General features: G+C 52.3%; 1 protein-coding gene across 3 annotated transcripts in view; it reads left to right on the top strand.

Moving 5' to 3' along the window:
* LOC119461771 (sphingomyelin phosphodiesterase-like) overlaps window positions 1-20719 on the top strand; it is a 148046-nt gene that overhangs the window by 16857 nt on the left and 110470 nt on the right. The window lies entirely within an intron of this gene.

Below are 20719 nucleotides of genomic sequence, written 5' to 3'. Positions count from 1 at the left end.
TGATAATATCATAGTTTTGGGACTGCTCATTGAAACAAAAGGCAATAATGGAGAAACCATTAGGAAGTTGGAAGGGACAGTATCTCAAGTTATGAGGTTGATCAAAAGGATAGCCAATAGACACAGTGGAATGAAGGAAGGAAACATGATCAGACTGGTACAGGCGTTCGTTATCAGCAGGATCGTATACGTCGTACTCTACCTTAGATTGTACGCTGCAGAAAAGATTAAATTAGAATGCCTCATTAGGAAAATTTATAAACAAGCCATAGGACTACCAATCAGCACTAGTACTGACATGCTATTAGAATTGGCTGTATAAACGTGCACTCGCCCACTGAAGAACACAAAAACAACAGATTGACGTTTCGGTGCCCAGTACGGGTGCCTTGTTCACAATGAACGAATGCATGGTTAATGCATAGTGATATATGCGTCGGTAGACGTAAGGCGCTTGCGTACAACGCCGGGAGGGGGCTCCGTGTCCGGGGCCCCCTCCCTAAGTTGTAGTAGGCCTGCCCAACACAAAGACGAGCTCATAGAGGCTCAGCGAGCGGATAGTGCAGTACGAACGCCTTTCTAAGACCAAGACAGCAAGACATATACTAGAAAGACTAGGTATTGGGTACCATACTCAACACGGAACCAAAGTGAACATCCCGAATGGTGTCAGGGATACGATAACCATTCCCTCATTACCAAAGAACATGCATCCCGTGTGCCATAAAGGCAGAAGAGAACGCGCAATGGTCATACAAAAGACATTTGGGAATAGTAAAGACTCAGTATTTGTAGACGCTGCTAGATACAAGCACAGGCGCGGCTTTACAGCCGTCGTAATTGATCACGAAAAGAAGTGCAAAACATGCGTTACGGCAAGCACAGCAAACATCTACACTGCGGAGGAGATAGCTATTCCGCTAGAACTATCACAGACCGAAGCGGACGTAATAGTCAATGACTGTCAGGGTCAGGGTCTCAGGGTCAAAGTGTCTGTGCGTGAAGTGAGGGAAACCGGTCACGTGGTAGAGGTAGAGGGCATGAGAGAGCTTAGAAAAGCGTATATATATATATATATATATATATATATATATATATATATATATATATTGTGAGCGCATTTTGCGCATATCGTCGTCGTCATCTGTACAAACGACTCATCATCTTGTGTGAGCGCTATTTGTGCATATCGTCGTTGTCATCTGTACATACGACTCATCATCATCTTTTGTCTCGTGCGGTGCTTCGTCTCTGACTCGGGCGACTGCTCGGAAATAAAGGCATCGCATAGGTCGACGTCTCACAAGTGGTGGAGCGTGCTTCGATTCCCACGTCCTCTTACTTTCCCGATTCCCCTGGAGCTCCGGTCCGGTCGTCGTTTGCTCTCGCCTACCAGGGTGATGGCAGAAACCAACCCATCCACCAGTGCTGCTACCACCTCTGCTCAGCCAGCTGGGCCTACCTGGACGGTGAACACCACACACCGCGATCCTCCCGTCTTTGCGGGCCTCCGCGGCGACGACGTGGACGATTGGCTCGATCACTACAACAGAGCCAGCGACGCCAACCATTGGGACGACACGCACAAATTGCGGTATGTCTCCTTTTACCTAACCGAAGTTGCGAAGACGTGGTTTTTTAACCACGAAAGTGACTTTTCGGACTGGCCATCGTTCACCCAGCAATTTCGCCAGATATTCGGCATGTCGTCTGGACGCTCCGCAATCGCGAAACAGAGGCTGGCAACACGCGTACAAGACAAGGACGACTCCTATACATCCTACATTGAGGACGTCCTCGCTCTCTGCCGCCGTGCACAGAGTGACATGGCGGAAGCTGAACGCGTTCACCACATACTCAAGGGCATCAACACAGTCGCCTTTAATGCTCTCGTCATGCAGAGCCCAAACTGCGTTGGTGATATTATCACAGCATGCCAACGTCTAGACACGCTCCAGTCTATTCGCCTGCCACGCGCCTCTTGCGACCCTCGTCTCAACGGTGATGCTGAGTTGCGATCCCTGATACGCACGCTCATCAGGGAGGAACTTCACGGACATCTTTAGGGACCTGCGACGCTTGCGACCGTTCGCCCCGCTCCTTCTGGACTGCGTGACATCATCAAGGACGAACTGGCGTCGATGACAAACGCCCAAATGGACAAGTCTACTGGACCATGTCGTCCAAGTTATGCCGAAATTGCCTCCCGGCCTACTTCGGCCGTTCAGTCTCCACCTGCCGAAGGTTACCGCGACCCCCTAGCTTCGCTGGCAGCGAATACTCCTGCACAGCCGTACTACTCTCCGTGGCGGTCGTCGCGCCCGGTTTGTTTCTACTGCGGTATTCGCGGCCACATTTCTCGCTACTGCCGTCGGCGTCAGCAGGATGAAAGGCGGGGCTATGCTACCTTTGAGCGAGACAGCGCACCTAGGTTTGATTACTACGTTCCCGGGCGTCACCCAGGTGAAAGGCGAGGCTACGCCAACTGTGAGCGAGACAGGACACCAGGGCCAGATTCCTACGTTCCCGGACCGTACACAACCTCCTCTGGTCGCTCTCCTTCACCTTCCCAGGACATGGCTCGAGCATCCCGCTCGCCCCGGCGTCGCTCTCCTTCACCTTACCGCCGTTCCTCATCCCCCTTGCGCGCTGCTTCCCATGTTGTGGACACCCGCTCGGAAAACTAGAGGCTGCAGTTTTTGGAGGAGAAACTGCATCGTGTCGGACTGGCTTAATTCCTCCTGCTCGCCCCGCCAATTTGCTCTCGGTTTGTTTGGAAGATGTTTCCGTTGACGCCCTAGTAGATACTGGAGCCGCTATTTCTGTTATACATCGTGAACTGTGCTTTCCTCTGCGAAAAGTGCAAACGCCGTATGTTGGTCCGGTCCTATGTGGTGCCAATGACGTTCCCATCGTTCCTACCGGACAGTGCACAGCTCGCGTTCTGATAGACGGTATTCGTCATCATGTGCAACTTGCGGTGCTTTCGACGTGCGCTCATCAGATTATACTAGGATGGGACTTTCTGTCCGCTGCTTCTGCACTAATTTCGTGCGGCGACCCAAGGATTCACATCAGCGACACCGAGACTTATCCAGTTTTCGATTCCCCGTGTCCCAACCTTACTGCAGCAGCGGATTTTCTTATCCCACCAGACGATGAACGTATTCTTACCGTTGGGTCAACAGGCATTGTCGACGGAGACGCAGTGGTTGTACCTTCTCAGCGTTGCATTTCTCGAGGACTCGCGATCGCTTCTTGCTTGGTCCGGTTCTCGAGTGACTATGCCAGCCTCTACTACTGCCGAAAGGGTCTACCGTCGCCAAGCTCGCCGACGCTGCGCCGGTATGTGTCGTCAGTGTTTCGCCTGCCACATCTTCCGCGCATTGTACGCCCGCAGAAGGCCACACTAGTGCTATTAAGGCCACCTTGAGTGCAGATCTCAATCCGGCCCAGACCAATGCACTCCTCACCATTTTAATGAAGCATGAAGCTCGTTTTGACGTTTCTTCGCGAGGCCTGGGTCAGACCACTGTAACTACTCATCGAATTGAAACGGACGGCTCTCGCATCATTCGCCGTCGCCCGTACCATGTGTCACCTTCGGAGCGAAAAGTTATAGAAGAACATGCTGACACGCAACATTATCAGGCCTTCAGCAAGCCCTTGGTCTTCTCCTGTTGTGCTTGTTAAAAAAAGGATGGTTCTGTGCGCTTTTGCATCGATTATAGGGCGCTAAACAAGATTACCCGTAAGGATGTTTATCCAATGCCTCGTATTGACGATGCTTTGGATACCTTACAAGGTGCCGAGTATTTCTAGAGCCTCGACTTGCGCTCCGGATATTGGCAGATTGCCATGCATGAGCCAGATAAAGAAAAGACTGCGTTTGCTACACCTGATGGCCTTTTCGAATTTAACGTGATGCCTTTTGGACTGTGCAATGCACCAGCTACGTTTGAACGTATGATAGATACAGTACTCCGTGGCTTAAAATGGAAGACCTGCCTTTGTTACTTGGACGACATTGTCATCTTTTCGTCGAGTTTCTCCCAGCACCTACAACGTCTAGACCAAGTTCTCGCGTGTCTAGCAAAAGCTGGTCCCCAACTCAATACTAAAAAGTGTCGCTTTGCAAGCCGAAGCATTAAAGTATTGGGCCACATCGTCAGTAAGCATGGCATCCAGCCTGATCCCGATAAAATCGCTGCAGTACTGCAATTTCCGACACCAACCACACTTAAAGAACTTCGCAGCTTTCTAGGACTGGCGTCCTACTTCCGCCGCTTTGTCCGTGACTTCGCCACCATCGCCGCTCCTCTACAAAAACTTCTGACTTCGAGCGCGTCCTTTGTGTGGTCGAACGACTGTGAAGCCGCCTTTCAGACCCTCAAACGAGTTCTCACGTCAGGGCCCGTGCTCCGTCATTTCGATGCAACGGCCCCGACTATTCTACACACTGATGCCAGTGGGCATGGAATTGGCGCTGTCCTGCTGCAGCGGAATCAGAAGTCCGAAGAGCAAGTCGTGGCTTATGCAAGTCGTGCTCTTTCTCCTGCTGAGCGCAACTACACGATTACAGAACAGGAATGCCTCGCCATCGTGTGGTCAATAAAAAATTTCGTCCCCATCTCTACGGCCGCCATTTCACAGTTGTGACCGACCATCATGCTCTTTGTTGGTTGTCGTCGCTGAAAAACTTGTCTGGACGCCTCGGCCGTTGGGTACTGCGCTTACAGGAATATGACTTCACTGTCACGTATAGGTCCGGCAAACAACATCAAGATGCCGACGCTTTGTCGCGCTGCCCGCTGTCACCAAACGCCCATGCTTCACCTTCGGTATCCACGTCACCATCTAGCCACACGTCTCAGCATACGCCCAGTAGCCCGGGACAGTCAGTTGCCTCAGTTGACTTTCTTCTGTCTACTGACCTCGTCTCACTCCAACGTACTGACCCATACTGCCGTACGCTGATCGACCGACTTACTGGCTTGGCACGACCCCCCAACAGTCGCTTAAGTCGACAACTTTCGCGTTTTAAGCTTCAAGGTGGAGCGTTATTTCGATCAATCTACCATCCTTCCGGTAACCGATGGGTACCAGTCATACCTCGCTCACTTCGACTCCAAGTATTAGAAGCATTTCACGACGACGCGACGGCTGGCCACTTGGGCTTTCATAACACCTACGACCGCATCAAAACGCGTTGTTTCTGGCCGGGCCTTTCCACCTCTGTCGCCAAATACCTTGGATCCTGCGCGTCATGCCAACACACAAAACGCTCGACATATTGTCACGTAGTAGTGACGCTGAAGAAAACAGTCGTAAAACTGTGTACAACGAAACTGGTTGTTTATTGGGCGAACCTGTGCCCACAAAAGCAAGGTACACTCAAAGCACAACGATAACGGCGAACACAGTCGGCGATCGTCGAAAATCTGATCAGCGGCGAAACGCGTCGGCTTTTATACCTGAGTCATCGAAGGTTCTAGATTAATCCCTGATGCCCGCGTGTCTTCCAGAAAGTTCTAGAGAATTCGCGTCAATCATGCAATCAGATAACATAAGCGTCGGTGAAAACAGGCAATGGAAAGAAGCATCGATAACGTTCTAGAAACTTCCGATACAGGCGCGTCCTGCGCCGAGCGATAACGTTTAACATTTGTTAGCCGGTGGAAAGCGGCCACCGGTGAAAGATAAACATCTATACGTGTCAATACCCTCCCCTTAAAAAGCATCGTCCCGATGCTACAAACAAATGTGAAAGCGAAAACAAAACCACACGTAATAAAAAAAATAAAGTAACAAAGTACCTAAGTTCGTCAGCGGGCGTAGAAAGGCTTACGACGCACCACATGGACGACTTCGGGTCGTGCGCGGCGCCGCTGTGATTGCGAAATGCCGTCTGGCACGACCTCATAGTCCAGTGCGCCAATACGTCGGATGATCTTATATGGTCCGAAATAGCGACGTAAGAGTTTTTCGCTAAGTCCTCGTCGGCGTATCGGAGTCCAGACCCAAACACGGTCTCCGGGCTGGTACTCGACGTAGCGTCGTCGAAGATTGTAGTGTCGGCTGTCGGTCCTCTGCTGGTTCTTGATGCGCAGGCGGGCGAGCTGTCGACCTTCTTCGGCACGCTGCAAATAGGTGGCAACGTCTAGATTTTCCTCATCGGTGACGTCCGGTAGCATGGCGTCAAGCGTCGTTGCCGGGTTCCTTCCGTAGACCAGGTTGAACGGCGCCATGTGCGTCGTTTCTTGCACGGCCGTGTTGTATGCGAAGGTCACGTACGGAAGGATGGCATCCCACGTCTTGTGTTCGACGTCGACGTACATTGCCAGCATGTCGGCGATGGTCTTATTTAGGCGCTCGGTGAGGCCATTCGTCTGCGGGTGGTAGGCGGTGGTCCGGCGATGGCTTGTCTGGCTGTATCGCAGGATGGCTTGAGTTAGTTCTGCCGTAAAGGCCGTGCCTCTGTCGGTGATGAGGACTTCTGGAGCACCGTGACGCAGGAGAATGTTCTCAACGAAGAATCGGGCTACCTCGGCGGCACTGCCTTTGGGCAAGGCTTTTGTTTCGGCGTAGCGGGTGAGGTAGTCCGTAGCTACGACGATCCATTTATTCCCGGACGTCGACGTCGGAAAAGGCCCAAGTAAGTCCATCCCGATCTGCTGGAATGGTCGGCGAGGTGGTTCGATCGGCTGTAGAAGTCCGGCTGGCCTTGTCGGCGGTGTTTTGCGTCGCTGACAGTCTCGACATGTCCTTACGTAATGGGCGACGTCGGCAGAGAGGCGAGGCCAGTAGTATTTTTCTTGTATCCTCGCGAGCGTGCGGGAAAAACCGAGATGTCCAGCCGTTGGGTCGTCATGGAGAGCTTGCAGAACCTCTGGACGCAACGCTGAGGGCACCACGAGGAGGTAGTTGGCTCGGAGAGGCGAAAAGTTCTTCTTTAGGAGAATATCGTTTTGCAAGAAAAACGACGCCAATCCTCGTCTGAACACCTTCGGCACAGTGACGGTCTTGCCTTCTAGGTAGTCTACAAGGCTCCTTAGTTCCGGGTCGGCTCGCTGTTGTTCAGCGAATTCGTCGGCACTGATGGGTCCCAAGAAAGTGTCGTCATCCTGGTCGTCCTGTGGCGGCGGTTCGACGGGGGCGCGAGATAAGCAGTCGGCGTCAGAATGCTTTCGGCCGGACTTGTAGACGACGGTGATGTCGAATTCTTGAAGTCTCAGACTCCATCGTGCGAGGCGACCTGAAGGATCCTTCAAGTTAGCTAGCCAACACAAGGCGTGGTGGTCGCTTACAACTTTGAAGGGCCTGCCATAGAGGTAGGGGCGAAACTTTGATGTAGCCCAGATGATGGCGAGGCACTCCTTTTCTGTTGTGGAATAATTTGATTCCGCCTTCGATAGCGACCGGCTAGCGTAACTTACAACCCGTTCTATTCCGTCAGTCCTCTGCACAAGCACGGCGCCGAGTCCTACGCTGCTTGCGTCGGTGTGGACTTCGGTATCGGCGTTTTCGTCGAAATGCGCAAGAATGGGCGGCGATTGCAGGCGTCGCTTCAGTTCTTCAAATGCTTCGATTTGCGGCGTCTCCCACTTGAACTCGACGTCGGCCTTCGTGAGGTATGTCAGTGGCTCGGCGATCCGTGAAAAGTCCTTGACGAAGCGCCTGTAATAGGCGCACAGGCCAAGAAATCTACGCACTGCCTTCTTGTCGGCGGGCGGAGGAAAGTCAGTGATGGCCGCCGTTTTCTGTGGGTCAGGGCACACTCCAGACTTGTTGATGACATGGCCCAAAAACAAGAGCTCCTCGTATGCGAAGCGGCACTTTTCTGGCTTCAACGTGAGTCCGGAGGTCTTGATAGCTTGAAGAACTGTTTCAAGGCGCCGGAGGTGTTCCTCGAAGCTTGAGGCAAACACAACGACGTCGTCCAAATAGACGAGGCAAGTCTGCCACTTCAAGCCTGCCAGTACTGTATCCATGACCCGTTGGAAAGTCGCAGGTGCCGAACAAAGACCAAACGGCATGACCTTGAACTCGAACAGTCCGTCTGGTGTTATAAAGGCAGTCTTCTCCCGGTCTCTCTCGTCGACTTCGATTTGCCAGTAGCCGGTTTTGAGGTCCATCGACGAAAAATACTTTGCGTTGTAGAGTCGATCCAAGGCGTCGTCAATCCGTGGGAGAGGGTATACGTCCTTCTTCGTGATCTTGTTGAGGCGACGATAATCGACGCAGAAACGTAGGGTTCCATCCTTCTTCTTCACTAACACCACGGGGGACGCCCACGGACTCTTGGACGGCTGGACGATGTCGTCGCGTAGCATTTCGTCGACTTGTTGCCTTATGGCCTCGCGTTCGCGCGCCGAAACTCGGTACGGGCTCTGACGGAGTGGGCGGACATATTCGTCGGTTATGATGCGGTGCTTGGCGACCGGGGTTTGTCGAACTTTTGACGACGACGAGAAGCAGTCCTTGTATTGCAGGAGCAGAGCTTTTAGCTGTTCTTTCTTATGCCAAGGAAGGTTCTGATTGACGTCGAAAGTTGGTTCAAGTACTACAGTCTTCGTTGCAGGTGCACTAGAATCCGTGAAGGCAAAAGCACTGCCGGCTTGTACTATTTCGTCGATGTAGGCGACCGTTGTGCCTTTGTTAATGTGCTTGTATTCGTCGCTGAAGTTCGTGAGCATCACTCTTGCTTTCCCTTCACGTAGCTTAGCTATGCCTCTAGCGACGCAAATTTCACGATCGAGCAGTAAGTGATGATCGCCCTCGATGACGCCCTCCATATCTGCAGGCACTTCGGCACCGACGAAAATCATTACACTGGAGCGAGGCGGAACGGTGACTTGTTCTTCTAGCACATTCAAGGCATGGTAACTGATGTCTGTATCCGGTGGTATCGCGTTGTCCGTTGAAAGCGTTATTGACTTGGACCTTAAATCGATGACTGCACCATGTTGGTTTAGAAAGTCCATGCCTAGGATGACGTCCCTGGAGCAGTGCTCCATGATTACGAAGCTCGCCGGGTAAGTGCGATTGTTAACCGTGACTCGCGCTGTGCAGATTCCAGCCGGCGTTATTAGGTGGCCTCCCGCTGTCCGGATATCAGGTCCTTGCCAGGCCGTCCTCACCTTCTTCAACTTGGCGGCGAACGGGCCACTGAAGACGGAATAGTCAGCTCCAGTGTCGACGAGAGCGGTGACGCTATGACCATCGATTACCACGTCTAAGTCGGTAGACCGTCGTCTGGCGTTGCGGTTAAGTCGTGGCGTCGGATCACGGCTACGTCGGCTTGCTTCGCTGCTGCTACGTCGCGTCGGTAGGTCTTCTTTCGGCGGCGAAGTGTTGTCGTCAAGGCTCTTGCTAGGCGGTGTGCTGGTACCTCGTTGTGATGATGCGTCGTTGTGATGATGCGTGAGATCTTCGGTATTGCGTCGTACAGCAACCGCACCTCCATCGGTTGCTGCCTTTAGTTTCCCGGATAGGGGCTCACGGACCGGCCCCGCGCTGGACCAGTGTATGGTCGGCGCTGCGGCGACAGGTAACGTCCTGGTGACGGCGAGCGTGAGGGTCGTCGTGGTTGGAACTGGGCTCCGGCGAGGTAGTCAGCGATGTCGCGTGGTCGCTCGCCAAGCTGTGGACGTGGCGCGTTGACGGCGAACCCTCGTAGGCCCATCTCGCGGTATGGGCATCGGCGGTAGACATGGCCGACTTCCCCGCAGTGATAGCAGAGCGGGCGGTGGTCGGGGGCGCGCCAAATGTCCGTCTTCCGCTGGTAGCTGCGCTGGGCGACGGGCGGGCGTGCTGGCGGCGGCGGCGGCGGTGGACGACGGAACTGCGGCGTTACGGGGCCCTGGCGCGAGCGCGGAGGGGGGCCGTGACGACGGGCGACGGCGGCGTAGGTCAACGCTTGCGGCTGTAGTCGAGGCGATGCCGGAGCTTCTGGCACTTCCAGAGATCGCTGAACCTCTTCTTTAACTATGTCGGCGATTGAAGTCACCTGAGGCTGCGACCTTGGGAATAATTTCTGTAGTTCTTCCCGTACAACAGCTCTGATCGTCTCGTGCAGGTCATCGGCGCCTAGAGCTTGAGCTTCGGCGTAGTTTGTCAGCGCACGGCGGTTGTATTGTCTGGCTCGCATTTCAAGCGTCTTCTCGATGGTTGTCGCCTCCGAAACAAATTCTGCCACAGTCTTGGGCGGGTTGCGCATCAATCCAGTGAATAGATGCTCTTTGACGCCCCGCATCAAGAACCTAACTTTCTTTTCTTCAGACATGTCGGGGTCGGCGTGGCCGAAGAGGCGAGTCATCTCCTCCGTGAAGATCGCGATGCTCTCGTTCGGCAATTGAACTCTGGTTTCCAGGAGAACTTCAGCCCTTTCTTTTCGTACGACACTCGTGAAGGTCCTCACGAAGTTCTCGCGAAATAGGTCCCAAGTCACCAGGGTGGTCTCCCTGTTCTCAAACCATGTCCGAGCAGCGTCATCCAACGAAAAATAGACATGGCGCAGCTTGTCATCGTCGCTCCATTTGTTGAATGTCGCGGTCCTCTCGTACGTCTCCAGCCATGTTTCAGGGTCTTCAGCTGATGAACCACGGAAGGTCGGTGGCTCCCGAGGTTGCTGCAGCAGGATGGGGGACGCTGGGGCTGCCATTGAGGTCGTTGACTTGGCCTTGATCGCTGTGGTCTTCTCGGGAAGAAGTCCGTATTCTGGCAAAAGACCTTGCTGCCTACGGCTAGCTCGCTGGTCCTTGGCGATGTTGGTCTCGTCCTCCGGTTTCGGGCTTGGGTCGCGGCTTTGCGGGGGTGTCCGCTGCATGGACACAAAAGCACCTCCACCAGATGTCACGTAGTAGTGACGCTGAAGAAAACAGTCGTAAAACTGTGTACAACGAAACTGGTTGTTTATTGGGCGAACCTGTGCCCACAAAAGCAAGGTACACTCAAAGCACAACGATAACGGCGAACACAGTCGGCGATCGTCGAAAATCTGATCAGCGGCGAAACGCGTCGGCTTTTATACCTGAGTCATCGAAGGTTCTAGATTAATCCCTGATGCCCGCGTGTCTTCCAGAAAGTTCTAGAGAATTCGCGTCAATCATGCAATCAGATAACATAAGCGTCGGTGAAAACAGGCAATGGAAAGAAGCATCGATAACGTTCTAGAAACTTCCGATACAGGCGCGTCCTGCGCCGAGCGATAACGTTTAACATTTGTTAGCCGGTGGAAAGCGGCCACCGGTGAAAGATAAACATCTATACGTGTCAATATCTTCCAGCCGGTCCTCTGCAGCCTCTACCATGCCCGTCCGCCCCCTTCGAAATTGTGGACATCGACTTGTACGGGTCCCTCCCACTCACACCCGCTGGTCACCGCTGGATCGTTACCGCAGTGGATCATCTAACGCGGTAGGCTGAGACAGCTGCTCTTTGCTCTGGTACTGCCTCCGAAGTCGCCGAGTTTTTCGTGCACAGTATTGTTTTGCGCCACGGCGCACCTCGTGTCCTCCTGACTTACCGTGGCAAGAAGTTCCTATCGCATGTCCTACGTGAAGTCCTCCAGGCCTCGGACACCGCCCATAAGACCACATCATCGTACCATCAGCAAACAAATGGTCTTACGGAGCGTTCTCATCGAACTTTGTCTGACATGATGTCAATGTATGTTCGACCCGATCACACCAACTGGAACACCATCCTACCTTTTGTGACGTTTGCGTATAATACTGCCGTCCAACGTACAACCAATTACAGTCCCTTTTTCCTTGTGTATGGTCGTGCGCCGTCTTTCGTCTTGGACACTACACTCCTTTCCGCACCTGCTGCTCCATCCGCGTCTCTTCCTGAAGAATTTGCAGCTCGCATCTCCCGGTGCCGTGAAATTGCCCGCGCCAACAGCGCTACCATCCAGGACAAAAGAAAACTTCGCTATGATGCGACGCGTCACGTTGCTTCGTTCCGCACAGGCGACGAAGATCTTTTGTGGACACCTGTACGCGCACCGGATCTCTGTGAAAAATTTCTCCACAGATATCTCGGCCCCTACACCGTTTTGCAACGAACTTCTGCGGTTAACTACCGCGTCACTCCTGTCAGCTCAGCTAGTGACCGCCGCCGCCGCACTACGGAAATCGTTCATGTATCTCACCTGAAACCCTACATGCGCCGTACCTACCCTTTCTAGCCTGCGGTCTTGCTGACCGCTTTCCTGAAGGGGGGGAAGTTATTGTGAGCGCATTTTGCGCATATCGTCGTCGTCATCTGTACAAACGACTCATCATCTTGTGTGAGTGCTATTTGTGCATATCGTCATTGTCATCTGTACATACGACTCATCATCATCTTTTGTCTCGTGCGGTGCTTCGTCTCTGACTCGGGCGACTGCTCGGAAGTAAAGGCATCGCATCGGTCGACGTCTCACAATATATATATTAAATGGACGGAACCAGACCAAATGCTGACATTAGGTGAGGCCACCGATAGGACCCGCCAAGAAGAAGATCCGGGATGATGATGATTAGATGAAAACGATTAAGGGTGCTAAAAGCGCTGACTAATATATATATATATATATATATATATATATATATATATATTGTGACGCAAAAGCTACGGAAGGACAGAAGAGGAGAACGAAGTGCGCTTATCTTTGGAGCGGCTCGGTGTCGGCGCGGCAACCTTTTGCCCCTTTTCATCGATTCATCATTAAATAAACGCAGCCCATCGTAACAGTTTTAGTGAAGGTGCGGGGTAAAACAACGGTGCCCCCGAAGAACGACAACGAACCGACCGCTGAGGCGCAATCCGTGGAGCTTCGACGAAGTCGCAGAATTGCCGGTCTGCCACCAGAGATGGCTTCTGACGGCGACAATCCGCCACCTTCTACCAGCGTTTCATGGCAGCCCTACATCGAGCCACGCACCTTCGCTGGGAAAGACGGAGAAGACGTGGACGGATGGCTCAGCTTCTACCAACGAGCAAGTCGGTTCAACGGCTGGAATACCACCGCCCAGCTTAACAACGTCGCCTTCTTCCTCAAGGGAACATCGTCTGTGTGGCTTGAAAACCATGAAGATAGCTTGACAACTTAGGAGAAGTTCGTAGACGAAATTAAGAAGTATTTTGGAGATCCGACAGCTAAAAAGAAGCGTGCAGAGCAAATGCTAATGCAGCGAGCTCAAGTCCCCGGCGAAACTTGCACTACGTACATCGAGGAAGTGCTTAAGTTGTGCAAGGCCTTGGACCCTCAGATGTCAGAAGAGGATAAAGTTGGCCATCTGCTGAAAGGGATCGCTGAGGACGTGTACCAGTTCCTCATAGGAAAGGACCGTCTGGAATCCGTAACGGACGTCGTTCTGCACTGCCGCACATTTGAAGCGCTCAAAGCACGGCGTATCACACCGAAGTTCGGTCGCCTGGCCAACGTGACTAACGTCGCCACTGTTGACGTGGTCCCAGCTCCATCCGACCTCGCCTCAATGATTCGGCAAGTGGTGCGGGAAGAGCTTGACCGACGCCAGGCGGTTTCCCTCTCGACTCCTCGGGTTCGAGAGCCTTTCTCTTCCGGCGACTTTGGTGAGACGTCCATTACCGCCGCCTCCGTAGATGCCTACAACTTCGCGCCTCATCCAGGAGTGTCAAACCATAGTACGAACGCGCATCCCAGTTACCAGTTTCACAACGGTTACTCACGCAGACCACCTGCAGTTCCTCAAGAGTCGGACGGCCGTGCCAGTTATCCTCCTACTGACAATTTCAGTGCGTCCCGGGAACGCCCCATCTGCTTCCAATGCGGCATTCGCGGTCACGTCGCCCGATTTTGTCCTCACCGCCGTCGCACGTCACCACCGTCCTATGAACGACCGCGTACTTTTTATCAGCGGGGCAACCGACAAGGTGACGAGACACGTTGGTCCTCTGATTCTGATAGCAGGACGCTCTACCAGGCGAATTACCGTAGCGACTCACCAGCTTCTGTGCGGAGCTTGACGACGCCGCCTTCACGCCAGCGCAGGTCGCCATCTCCGCGACGGCGTCTCACGTCACCGCCGCCGGGAAACTAGGCGGCGCGACCAATGGAGGTGCGGTCGCTAGTCATCTTCAGCTACATGCCCCTATGCCTCCGCCAGTCGCCATGTGTCATAATAAGATTCGTGTTTTAGTGGACAATGTTACTACTATGGCCTTAGTGGACACAGGAGCGAGTGTCTCCGTTATCAGCCAACATTTCAAAACCCGACTAGGCCGTAAAGTGATGTTTCGCTGGGACACCTCTAATACTTTTCGTGCTGTGAGTGGCGAGTTGCTCCGTCCTATTGGTGTGTGCACCGCGAACGTTTACTTCTCCGATAACGTGTATCAAGCCGAATTCGCAGTGCTTGCTAAATCCACTCACGACGTAATTCTTGGCCTCGATTTCCTACAACAGTGTGGTGCCACTGTTGACTGCGGTACCGGCGAGTTTTTCCTCTCTCCTCTTGCTGACCAACCTGCTACATGTTCACGCACTCTCGCCGTCATTGAAGATACTGTCTTACCGGCCCGTTCCTTATCCAAAGTACGAGTTGCGGCTTGTGGTGTCGACGCCGATACATTTGATGCAATTGTTGAGCCTGTGCCTTCGATGGTTGTGAAGAAAAGTGTGCTCGTACCTCGATGCGTCCTCTCTATGGCCTGCGGAACAACTACACTGTGGGTGTCAAATTTAGCCTCCCAGTCTGTTGTGCTACCCAGCGGTATCCGACTTGCCTCTTTTGAAGTGGATACCAGTCTCAGCATAGGCGCTTTAACTGATGACACGTCCCATGAATCCCAAGAGCACGGTGCTGAAGACTCGTTGCCGTTTCTAAAAATGATCAACAAGTCATTGTCGTCAGAGAAGAGTCAAGCCCTGGTCAGCGTCCTTCGAAAGCATGCGTCATTGTTTGATTTCGCGCAGAACGCTAACAAAGTTCGCGTTCCAACTACGCGGGCTCGCCACAGGATCGACACAGGGCACGCGCATCCCATAAGGCAGAAGCCTTACCGCGTGTCCGCGTCAGAGCGCAAGATCATCGCTCAACAGGTCGACGACATGCTAGCCAAGGGCGTCATACAAGATTCCTCTAGCCCTTGGGCTGCGCCGGTCATCCTCGTGAAAAAGAAAGATGGGTCCTGGAGGTTTTGTGTCGACTACCGGCGTCTCAATTCTGTGACGAAAAAGGATGTGTATCCACTTCCCCGGATCGATGACGTTATCGACTGTCTTCATTCCGCATCCTACTTTTCATCTGTAGACCTCAGATCGGGCTACTGGCAGATACCCATGCATTCAACTGACAAAGAGAAAACCGCTTTTGTGACCCCAGACGGCTTGTTTGAATTCAACGTCATGCCGTTTGGTTCGTGCAACGCGCCTGCAACATTTGAACGGTTTATGGACACGGTACTGCGCGGCCTGAAATGGGAGATTTGTTTATGTTATCTTGACGACGTCGTCATTTTTGGCCGCACCTTTGCAGAGCACAACCATCGACTGGACGTTGTTCTGACGTGCCTTGAACAAGCTGCCCTTACCCTCAACTCAAAGAAATGTCACTTTGGCCAACGAGAGGCGCTAGTACTTGGACATCTAGTGGACAAGCAAGGGGTGCGACCAGACCCACAGAAGGTCGCTGCAGTTACCGGCTTTAAACAACCGCAGTCACAACGCGAGCTGAGGAGCTTCTAGGGTCTTTGCTCGTACTTTCGACGTTTTGTGCCCAACTTTGCCGATACTGCCTACCCTCTGACTTCATTGCTGCGCAAGGATAACCCTTTCACCTGGACAGCAGATTGCGATTCCTCGTTTCGTCAACTGAAGTTCCTGCTCTCTTCCGGACCAATCCTTCGCCATTTTGACCCCTCTGCCTCAACAGAATTGCACACCGACGCGAGTGGAATCGGCCTCGGCGCCGTCCTCGTACAGTGTTTTGGTGACGCCGAGCATGCCATTGCCTACGCCAGCCGTTCTTTGAGCAAGGCCGAACAGAATTACACCGTCACTGAGCAAGAGTGCCTCGCTGTCGTCTTTGCAGTCCAGAAGTTCCGGCCATATCTCTACGGGCGCCGCTTTACGATCGTTACTGATCACCATTCACTATGTTGGTTGGTTGGTCTCCGCGATCCGTCTGGCCGCCTTGCTCGATGGGCGCTACGTTTGCAGGAATTTGACTTTGCAGTCCGTTTCAAGAGTGGCCGGCATCATGCGGACGCCGACTGTCTTTCGAGGCTCCCTCTAACGACAAGTGAATGTGACGCCGACAATTTCGATGAGTTTCTGGCCGCCATCGACGACATTCTTTTTCCCGATCTGGCCACCTTCCGGGAAGAGCAGCGTAACGACTGGATGGCCTCTTTGCCTCAGCTGCTCAGCCAACAGGTAAAAATGGCTTCGTCAACCAAGATGACCTGCTCTACAAGAAGAACTACGCGGCTGAGGGTGCCCGTCTCCTCTTAGTGGTCCCTAAGAATTTGAGAAACCACGTACTCCGTGCTATGCACGACGACTCCACCGCTGGACACCTGGGTTTTACCAGAACATACCACCGCATTCAGGGTCGATTCTATTGGATTGCTATGCGACGCGATATAGAAAAGTATGTGGCCAGTTGTAACAAGTGCCAGCAATTCAAGCGCCCTAATACTGCGCCGGTCGGACTCCTTCACCCTGTGGCGCCAGCATCATCTCCTTTCGAAATGGTTGGAGTTGATCTTCTCGGCCCATTCCCACGCTCACCCAATGACAACCGCTGAATTATAGTCTGCGTCGACCACCTGACGCGTTATGCGGAAATCGCAGCGATGCCAACGGCCACGGCTCTTGATGTTTCGAGCTTCCTCCTGTCCTCCGTTATACTGCGTCATGGACCCCCTCGTGTTATTGTGAGCGATCGCGGTCGCCAGTTCGTGGACGACGTAGTCGAAGAGCTGTTGCGTCTCTGTGCTTGCCAGTTTCGCCACGCGACCCCGTATCATCCGCAGACAAATGGTCTCGTCGAGCGCACTAACAGAAATTTGACCAACATGCTTTCGATGTACGTGGATTCCAGGCACAAAAATTGGGATGACATCTTGCCTTTTCTCACATACGCCTACAACACCGCAAAGCATGAAACTACAGGCTACAGCCCTTTCTATCTTCTTTATGTTAGACCACCCCGCAACTTCATTGACACCATTCTACCTTTTACTCCTCATGCGGACTCTTCTCTTGCCCAGACTCTCTGCCGCGCTGAGGAAGCACGCCGCATAGCTCAGCTCCGTACGTTGGCACCCCAGGACCACTCCAAGATCCGCTATGATGCACGACATAAGAATGTGTCATACGAGAAAGGGGACATAGTATGGCTTTGGACACCACTTCGCATGCGCGGCCTGTGCCAGAAGTTTCTGGTTCGTTACACCGGGCCTTTCGTCATCACCGAGCGCCTCAGTGATGTAACCTACTTGATTGCTCGCCTCGTGTCCAATGGCTACCGGTCTAAGAAGACGCAGCTTGCTCACGTCGCTCGCCTAAAACGCTGTCATCCACGTGACTCAGAGTGGACGTAACAGTTACTCGCCCAGCGGGCTTCGTCTGTGAAGGGAGGAATGTTACGCAAAAGCTACGGAAGGACAGAAGAGGAGAACGAAGTGCGCTTGTCTTTGAAGCGGCTCGGTGTCGGCGCGGCAACCCTTTGCCCCTTTTCATCGATTCATCTTTAAATAAACGCACCCCATCGTAACAATATGTATTGCGACTGAAGGTGATCTGCTTCGGACCACATTCAGTTGCACTTCACTCCTAGAAGATGTGGGACATTTGTTCAGTAAGCTCCTGAACAACACTTTGCAATATGGTGAACGCGCTTTACATCGTGGATACGGGCGTTAAAGCGGTTCACCTTAATGGCAGTGCATTTCTCTCGCATTTACCGCTAAATCTGCATCGAATCTTTGCAGACGTTTTAGCCGCATTGAAGTGTAAAACGCTGAGGGCCAGGAGAAATTACAAGGCGCTTTTTCGACGGCGCACGCGTTTACAAGCGCTCTCAATGCGAAGCATTTTGGGATAAATCTCCATGTTTCTACATCTGTAAGGCCGGATGGTGTGGTTCAATGTGGACCGATAAATCAGTGTTAGTGAGCGCGTCTGTTCTATCCGTAATCAAGCAGCAAATCACACCATAAAAACCACCAGCTACAGATACCTATCACGCCAGCTAATACGTATCTCCAAGACACACAGACGTCTTAACGGAACAGCTCATGGTATTTAACGGCTTCTTTGATTAACCCAAATTACGTATATTTGGGCCACCCGATTCTTGAGTCACTGCTGTGTGCTGCTGGATATATGAGCCCCAGTGCTGTCCGGGCTCACACACTGGGCCATTCTCACTAGTCCTCCAGATTGAGCTTGTACCTGGTGACAAAAGGGGCATAGAACGCTGAGATAAAATTATGTATATGTTGCACTCAGCAGTCAGAACTGGAATAAGCTGTGCGACCAACTTCAAGGCACACTCAGCACAAAGACGACCTGGCATATACTGCGAGCCCTTCTAGCTACCACCAAAACCAAGACACAACAAAGACATGACCTCAAGAAAATCATTCACTGCCATCCAGGAACTGAGAAACAAATTTTGGAAGAAATCAAGCGTAAGCTTGTCGGAGACGATTCGCCCAAGATCCCGCATCCCCGACCGTACAAAGGCGAACCAAACCTGATCCTCGACAGCCCTTTTACGCTTCCTGAACTCCACGCCGCTCTTGCCAAATTGACCCGTAACACGTCGCCAGGAAATGACAAGGTGACCAGCAGGATCCTACGAAACCTCCCGGACAAGACCCTAAATGGACTCCTAGACTACATGAATAACTACTGGGAAGGAGGTGAGCTCCCGGCAGAATGGAAGCACGCAGAAGTCTTTATGATTCCAAAACCCAACAAGCCACTACAAATCAGCAACTTAGGCCCATCTCCCTGACTTCCAGGGCTGGAAAGCTTCTCGAACACATGGTTCACGATCGCCTCACCGCATACCTTGAAGATTCAGGACTCATGTGTGACACAATGTTTGGCTTCCGACAGCTCCTCTCAGCACAAGATATACCCTTACAGCTCAACGAAGACCTCTTAGACTACCTAGAGCGCCACAAAAAAGTTCTCTATCTTAGCAATAGATGTAAAAGGAGCCTTAGATAATGTGAAGCATGATGCAATCCTCCAGATTCTCCAAGACACAAACTGCGGAATCCGGACCTACCAATACGTACAGGACTTTCTCAAGGATCTCACGGCTACGGTGGGAATCGGCAACATCCGAAGCGACAAATTCTAAATGCCCAACAAAGGCACTCCACAAGGGCCAGTCATTTCACCTTTGCTGTTCAGCCTCGTTATGATTAAGCTCCCGCAACAACTCGATGACATCGAAGGTTTAAGCCATGCAATATACGCCGACGATATAACGTTATGGACAAAAGCGTCGACAACCGGCCGACAGCAAACTATCCTCCAAGAGGCAATTGATCTGATAGAACAGTACCTATCAAGATGCAGGTCTCCAGTGCGCCCCCGAAAAATCAGAGCTACTTATACTTAAGGCAAGAACCCGGGCAAGACCACCAGCCTACGTCGACCCAGATCCCAACGTCACACTAAATGGAATCGATATACCTCAAGTTGACTCCCTCCGCGTCCTTGGCCTCACACTACATAAAGATGGTTCTGATGCAGCTACACTTCCGAAGCTTCAGGAGACCCTAACACAACCAACTCATCTCATTAGGCGTATACGCACTCAAAGAAGAGGACTTAAAGAGCAAGAAATCTTCCAAATTATCCAAGCACTCCTTATAAGCCGGATCGCATATGGCACCCCGTATCTACTCCTCAAGAAAGCTGAAATTGAAAAACTCAACATCGTCATCAGAAAGGCAATCAAGAGCGCACTAGGACTTCCCAGTACGACCTCAACCACGACAATACTCAAACTTGGCCTTCATAACACCTGGGAAGAAATGAGTGAAGCGCACAGGGCCAGCCAGCTGGAACGTCTTAAGCTGAATCAAACAGGAAGAGCAGTACTTTGCAAACTCGCATACAGCGAAAACTTTACAGCAGACTCAGACGTGAAAGCCCTATTGCCGCCACTTTTCCGTGACTCTATCTCAGTCGCTCCAATACTTCGAAACATGCATGCACCACAAAGACAGAACATGCACCAGAAATACGGAAGACAAGCAAGAGTTCGAGCGCTAAGCAAGAAATACTCAAGGAACCCCAACACGAGATATACAGATGCGGCAAAATACCCAGGTAGAAGAGCCTACGCAATTACCGTGACCAACAACAAAGGGAATGAGCTTGTCGCTGCACCATATCGGCCAGAAATCCAGAAACGGCGGAGGAAGTGGCCATCATCCTCGGCATCGCCACATGCAAGGACACAGCAATCATCTTGAGCGACTCGCAAACGGCATGTAGAAACTTACAAAAAGGCCGAATCTCTGCCGCAGCCATGAAAATTCTAAAAGAGCTATCAAGACGCCAAGAACTGCCCGAAACCTACGTCGTATGGACCCCAGGCCACGAACACCTGGCAGGAAACGAAGCAGCACATGCTGTCTCTCGAGAGCATACCAGCCGGGATTTCCTGCCGCAAGGGATCCAGAAATCGACGACGGTGGAGGACATTCCCAT

Source organism: Dermacentor silvarum, chromosome 8 (assembly GCF_013339745.2).
Source record: "Dermacentor silvarum isolate Dsil-2018 chromosome 8, BIME_Dsil_1.4, whole genome shotgun sequence".
In the NCBI taxonomy this organism is placed as follows: Eukaryota; Metazoa; Arthropoda; class Arachnida; order Ixodida; family Ixodidae; genus Dermacentor; species Dermacentor silvarum.
The sequence above is the reverse complement of the archived record's forward strand: the minus strand, read 5'-3'. Positions and strand labels throughout refer to the sequence as shown.